This window comes from Solanum verrucosum, unplaced genomic scaffold (genome assembly GCF_900185275.1).
Source record: "Solanum verrucosum unplaced genomic scaffold, falcon-dt-bn FXZP01000248.1, whole genome shotgun sequence".
NCBI classification, from domain to species: domain Eukaryota; kingdom Viridiplantae; phylum Streptophyta; class Magnoliopsida; order Solanales; family Solanaceae; genus Solanum; species Solanum verrucosum.
In genome coordinates this window covers 701,402-709,183 of record NW_026020475.1, presented here as the reverse complement: position 1 = coordinate 709,183, position 7,782 = coordinate 701,402, and positions in this window count along the sequence as shown.

The window sequence follows — 7,782 nt, the reverse complement described above, 5'->3', positions numbered from 1 at the left end:
ATGAAATGTGATGCTCTCAACACATCCTTTTCTCTTCCTTCATCAATTTTTCTTCTAGTGCTCATAAGTCATCCTATTATTCACTCTCCATGGATTGCTTGGAAACCTAATTTGTTTTGTACTTTATTCCACTACTTTCTTTTTCATCTTTTTTTTATATGGAAGGTTTCCATTTTTCGCAACACCATGGGTTAAGGGAGACTTTTCTTGCACTTCCTGATTTTCCCTTTCCCTTTTCACCACACCCCCAACTTAGGCTTTTGGCCTAAGCTGGCTATTCACTAAACCACAAATCAAGAGGATAATAGGTAGTGGATTAAGAAAGGTCTAGGTTTCATCAGGTTTCTTCCAACGAAAGGTAAGGTTCAAGGGGTGTTCAGGAGAGGTTCACACACTCACGGGTAGGCCACAAAAGAGGTATATGTCAAATTGGCTCACACTCTTTAAAGTTGCCTAAGATCATCTCAAGAGCAAGCCTTACTTAATCAACTGGACTAACGGGGAAAATTCCAGGTGTATTCATGCATGGTTCAAAGTAAGCTCATCACACAAGACATTGACACTAAAGTCAAACAAGACTCCACACTTTAGCTAGTGTGCAACGGTCATCACAAGAGAATCCATTTGATAAATGGAAAATCACAACTAGATGCAAAGAGTTCACATATTGTCTATGCAACTTCATTTGGTCTCGTCGTAGCCATACATTCATGTTCGTTCGATTCAGAGCACTATTCAAGTCATCGGTATTGATCGGAATCGAGACTCAAATTTTTGCAAAAGAACAGCCACATTCAAGAGCATATAGTGGGTGGCAAAAATGTGCGAAAAATTCAAAAAAAATTGGAAGGGTCAAAATCGTTTTGCAATTAAAAACAAAAGGAGTCATAAGCTCAATCATTCACACAAGCAGTATAAAATAATTTCAAGCAAAACAACCCAAATATGTGCGCAAGACAACATTCAAAACAACACACAAAGGTGAGCCTCACCCCACCAAAAATAAAAACATTTGTCCTCAAATGCAAATGAAAGTATCCAAAAGTAAAAATAGAGAAAAACAAATAGGGATGTAAAGAGGGATCCTATCTGCGTAATCGCTCCATCTGTCGAGGCCTCAGTGCCCGGAGTATCCTCAGAAGGACCAGCACACGACAATACGATATGATCATTGCAAATGAGTACCAATTTTTTGAAAGTAAACTCGGGGTTCGAAAAACCAACCTTTGTGCCGATTAAAGTACTTTGAAATGCTAGGCGGCAATGAAATCCAACTCCGAGCACAAATCGACAACCAAAATACTTATCGAATGCAAAAATATTTAAAATACTAACTAGGTGCGAGATTTGGAAGATTAAAAGCGAGGGAAAGTGAAAGAGTTGGAAGTATAAACCTTTGGCCTATTAATAAACCGTCCAGTTCTCGCCCATTCGGTGACATTAGTCGTGGTCGCTGATCCATTTGGCGACTCGCCGAGTGGATACATACCTCGCCAAGTTTTACTGGATCTTCAGTTAAATAAGGTGTCCAAATGGTGGACTATCTCGCAATCGCTGACCAGGTCGGCGATTCGCCAATAAGTTCTTGGGTATACCGATTTTTACAGACTCCACTTTGAATTTGTCTTTAGTCCAATGGTGGTCTAAGTCGGGGTCGCCGACTTCTTCGAGGATGCGCCGACCGGACCTTTGGCTCGCCCATTTGCACTTTTCACTCACTTTCCATACTTTGACCTACACAAACAACACACCATTATTTCTTAAAGCAAAAATAAAGCGGTAAAATCTTGGGTTACCTCCCAAGAAGCGCCTTATTTAACGTCGTGGCATGACGTAACTCCTCACTCAAGTTCCATTAGTGAGGTTTGCCTCATTTTCATGAGGCCACCCCTCTTTTGGCTCTAGGTAGAAAGAAGATAGCACTTGGTCCATTTGGGACCTTTGTCATCATTCACACTCATTCTTCCTGTTTCAACACACAAACAAGCAAAACAAAACTAAAAATTAAGTTAGTAAAACTACAACTATTAAAAATAGAAATTCTACTTAACTAAGAATTTCCAAATAACACCACTCCCCGACAGTGAGGCCATTTTGATGTTTGTGTAATCAACGACACGTCTTACAGTTCGGGTGTCTATGATCGTGCAATAGTATAGTAACTCAACCAAGGGTTGGGATCGTCCCAAGGGAGTGGTTTTGAGAATTAATAGCAAATTAGAATTTCATTCTAATTAGTCATAGCTAAAGACATTAATGAGTAAAAACATAGTAATAAAGGAGGTGACACAAAAGTGTCAAATATCAAATTGGGGGTTTTAACACAGGTAAGCAAAAATTTGCAAGATTAACAAGAAAATCTAACAATGAGAGTGGGATTCTTGGGATGTGACCAGAATAAGGGTTAATCTAAAGTATTGGATACATGCTTTCGATAGAAAATTTATAGAGTAACAATCACTAGGCCAAGCTTAATGTGGAAATAAGTTCTCTCTCGAGCAACTTACCCCGTTTCAAATGGGTTCCTCTCGGACACCCACTTGCCACATGAAGACCAGCCTACGCCTTACCCCACTCACTCTCTCAAGATGAGTGTTAGGATATGGAACTAGGGCTCACCCTCTCCGGCTGAGCCTCATGTCGACCCACTCCATAGGCCATCAATCTAGTAGTCTTGGTTTAACGACTTCTCTCTCGAGCAAGCCGAAAGCACATGGGTGAACTTGTATTTGCAACTACAAAACCATTAGATTCAACCACAACTACTAGACGAAATTACCATTAAACTACATTTAAACTATCAGTAAGCAAGACCCAACAATTATCTTAACCCATATTCGCTAAATCACACCCCAAGAATTGGGGTTTTTAGTCATACATCAAGAGATAGAAATTTATGCCTAAATGAGCTTGCATTCAAATGGGTATGAAGATATAAGTCTTGTTACAGGCCAAGAATGAAGAATCCAAGAGACCCAAGTCCAAATCCTTGGAGATGAAACCCTATTTTTCTTCAAGTCTTCAAAACCCTCCCAAACTTAGAGCAAAAATATGAAAAGCTAATATTCTAGACTGAAAATTACACTAACTGTTTGACTCTTAAAACTACAACTCTAACTAGTATTTATAGCTTCCACAGATTTGTGTTGCAGTGGATCATTCGGCGTCGTTAGTCGGAATCGCCGATCAACTCGGCGATTCTCCCTTTGGTGTAGTTAATCGCCGTCTTACACCAGCCTTCAGCATCGTCGTGCTCTAGGTCATTGGGCAACATGGTACTGCTTCGCAAAACTATTCGGCGATGCGTCGACTGCTTCCTTTTTCCGCCGACTTGATCCTTTCCTTCAGGGCTCAGCACACTGGAACAAAAGGCGAAGTAAGACCCCTGGGCGACTCGCCAAGTAGACTTGGCGATCCTCAGGCCTTCATTTCTTCATTCTTTTCAGCCTTTTCGTTCCTTTTTGAGACGTAGTGTCCGTGCTTTCCTTCAAACATCAAATACCTGAAACTCAAGGGTTTGCATCTGATATTGAGATAAAATAAGCATTTGAGGACACAATTTCTATTAAAATATAGCCCTAAATGAGTCCAATTTGTGGACTCATCAACGACGCGCCAGCCAGCGCGCCCAAGACAGTCTTTGATCTTTGCCCTCTGGCGCCCCGTGCCTCTAAGAACGCCAGGGACGCCAATCCTTCCCATTTCTTCCCCACCTTTTCGTACTTGTTCCGTAGTAATGTACCTATGTATTCTAGTTAATTCCAACACTCTAAGGTACATCTAAACATCTTGAAATCATCCATAAACATGAGATCATGAGCCTTGAATCCATAATCAATTCAAGGAAAGTTAAGTTCAAAGTCAAGAGAAGTTCTTAGAGTTTTCCAAAAGTCATTTCCAAATGTTTTAACTTTGTTTTAAGACTTAAAGTTCAAGTTGAGTAAAGATTAAAGAATAAAGTTTGAAGTTCATTTCTTCAAAAGAAGTATATCGGGACTATGTATTCCCAAAGAGTAAAATATTTTCACATTTAAATAAGAAAGGAAACCTTGATTTCCAAAGAGCCTTTGAGCTAGTTTTCAGAAAAGAGTAATCGTTTTCTGAATGAAGCAAGAGAGGAAACTATGATTTCCAAGATAGCCGTTGAGCTAAGTTTTTGAGCAATTATCTCAAATCACAGAAAGAAGTATGTTTTTAAACATAAGAGATAATATCATATTTTTGTGAGTAGTATTGAGCACCGATATGGGGGGGAGTTCAGACAACTCACAGCCCCCATAAATCATGTAGCCATCATGGGTAGAAAATGGTTATACTTTTTAGATGATTCCTTTAGTGCTTTCTAGCATAGACTAGTGGATTTAGTTAGTAGTTCAGGTTCTATACGACAAGGTATAGGACGACCCTGGCAGTGTGAGGCAAAACATTGTATCATCACAATAGCTCTTACGTGGTGGTTTTCAGTTAGACAAACTCCCACATAAGTAATTGTATTCTTATATACACAGTTTATTTGTACTTTTATATACAATTCAGAGTTATGTTGTATCCTTGCATACACATATAGTTGACATCATGTTGTAAACAACTTTTCTTTATATTGCACATGTTTTAAACTGCTTTATATTTAAATGAGTTCCGTTACGTTAAGTGGAGTTGAGCCAGGTAAGTGTTCCTTTCAGATTTCTTCCAAGCTTAAGTTGTGTTTAGCATTCCAACTCGCATACTCGTACATTCAATGTACCGATGCCAGTTGGCATGCATCTTATTATGATACAGACACAGGTAACTAGGATCGGAATCTAGCGCATCGTTGATCCCGTGAGCACTTCAGAGTCAGTTGGTGAGCCTCATTGCATTCTGGAGGACTCTTTTTTAATGCTTTAAGTTATTTTATTAGTTCATTAGGATGTCGTGGGGTTTGTCTCGACATCCATCTCAATTGTTTTAAAGGCTTCATAGACAGTCAAATGTTAGTTCTTTAGTCTTTTCATTGTCATTATCTTATGTTAAGACTTGAGTTTGCCTTAATGGCCAAGTTGAATGTTCTTTTATAACATTCCAGTTTATTTCATAAATTTTTCTTTATTGATTTAAGTCTTTCGCTAAGTAAGTAAGCCAGGCCAAGGGTTCACTTGGGGACAACAATGGTTCTTGAGTGCCAGCCACATCTGAGGTGTAGGCTCGGGGCATGACAAGAATCCCCTAGTACAAAGTTGAGTTGAAAGCTTCCTTACCAATTGAGTTTTGATATAAGATCCTACTTAGTTAAACTTAAAACAATCATATCTTTCAGCACATAATAAATTAAGAGGCCTATGACCTCTGAATTTAAAGGTCTATGAGTCTTGTTTCCAATGCCACCAAATTTTCTTTATTTCAATTTTGGACTAAAATATTATGGTCATTTTACTGGAACATGCCTGGACTCAAAAATTCAGTGAGGTCACCTACTCAATCGGCAATTCACTGAATGGGTTGGACAATCGCCGAATTAGCTCACGTAAATCTCCTAAAAACCTCAAGTCTTGGTTTATTTGGGTGATCAAAATTTCCCGTAGGTAACTCACCGGCTATTTTTGGCGAGGAGACCTCTAGATCGCTGATTTGGTCAACAAGATTCATTAAAAGGTAGTTTTATTTCCATTTTATGGTCCTCTTACGTTTCCAGAAGGGTATTCTTAACCTTTTACCCTCAACTAAATTTCCTAAGTCTATATCATAGCTTAATTTCCTCCCCAATCCCGCCCAAGCCTCAAACAAATCGAATTCACACATTTTATTTTCTCTCAAAAAGGAAGCTAATGTTCTTCAACTTCAAGCCCAGTTCAAGGTTTCAAGTCAGCCTCATCTTCTCGGGTATGTAAGGATATTCATAGTGTTGGATTAGTTAATCCTCAAATTCCTACATCTCAATTCATTTAGTAGCAAGTCGAATCTAGGGTTTACCCCAATTTATGAAATTCTTGAACATGAGTTATAATTTTGTTCCGAGTTTTGAATCCTTACATTATGACATTTGCAATATTTTATGGTTTGAGATTCTTGATTTGTTGTTCATGCTTGTAGTTCCAAATACCCTATATGTGTTGAGTTTCTTTCCAAAAGTATTTTACATTGCTTTTGAGGATTCAGTGAGTCCAAGAGATAGTTTTTAAAACATCATTTTCAGAAAGGTTTAAGGGAATTTAGAAAGTTCCAAATGTTTATTTTTACATTAAAAAGATAATATTATTTTTCAGAAAAAAAGTATTAAGAGTTTTCAGATGGACTTAGTACAACTTCAGTTACCTCTTAAAGAGGCCTTTTGAGAAATTATCTCAACACAGAGAGTACTTTTACATGAGCATAGAGTATTATATATTTGGGAGTAGTATTGAACATCGATTTGGGGTAAGAGTTACGATAACTCAATCTCCATAAATTACGCCACCTACATAGATAGGATCGTACTGCAAGATGGGCGACTCCTCGCCTGCCTCAAGAAGACTTTTTAGTGGATCCATTAGTTCAATTGTGTTCTACACGTACTCCGGCAAGGTATAGTGCGGCTTTGGCAATGTGGGTAAGAAGTTGTATCACCACAAGGCTCATAGTGATAGTTGTTGGATAGATAAACTCCCTAGTAAAGTAAAGAATAATTTTTTTTGTGTGTGTATATATATATATATATATATATATATATATATTAGTTCAGTAATTGCTATTATTGTATTTTATTTGTGAAGCTTAAGTAATTTTATCTCATGTTTATGCTTTACTTAAGTTGAGTTATACTTCAGTCTTTCAGTTCAATTATTATTTCACTCAGCCATATTACATACTCGTGCATTCTATGTAGTGACGTCATTAGACTTGCATCATTTTCTGATACAGATACATGTGTTCGGATGATCAACATACGTTTTGTTGAGATCACCCAACTAGTCTTAGTTATCTATCCTATCTACATCTCCCACTGATTACTGATAGTCTCCCACTCTTTTCAACCTATTTTCTATCCATTGTCTATCTTTAAACGTGTGTTTTCTATTTAGTATCTTGTGTGTACATTCCAGTTGTATTTGCTTGAAAACTGTTGTTGAATTTGGGACACGTTGATTCCAGCACACTTCATTTCCTGCGCCCCATATGTGATATATAATTGCTACTGTGATTGTCCATAGGAATGCTTTGCTTACTTTTCCAGCAGCCTTTCTAGCAATTCTATTCCACCATCCATTTATATCTTGTTGAACTATATTTATTTGAAGCCACTTCATTATGTTTATTAGACATGCTTGAGAGAAAGCACATTTGAAGAATAGATGCTCTATATTCTCGTCTTTGCTTCCACACAGTTCACATTTCATATCAGTGATCAAATTCATTGCCTTCAGTCTTTCTTTGGTTAGTAATCTTCCATGCATAGCTAACCAACATGTGAATTGATGCTTAGGGATACTGTTGTTGTTCCATACTACTCTCCAGAATGGCCATTCCTCTCCATGTCCCCTTCTCCACGTATAGCCACTCTTGACAGTGTATTTCCCTACTTGTTTAAGCCACACATTCTGAACATATCCAGATGCATATGTTCTTGTGCAATTTGTTCTTGAGCCACTTTGGCAGGTTTATCAAGCTACTGTGGAAGCTGATAGAGACAAGGGGATGCTTGAGAAAGTTATAAAGTCTTTCAATTTGTCTATACTTCCCCGCGAACTTCAAAAAGAGGATCCTAAATCTGTACTTCAATCTATTATGAGTCTTTGGCTTCCATTGTCTGATACCATATTGTCTATT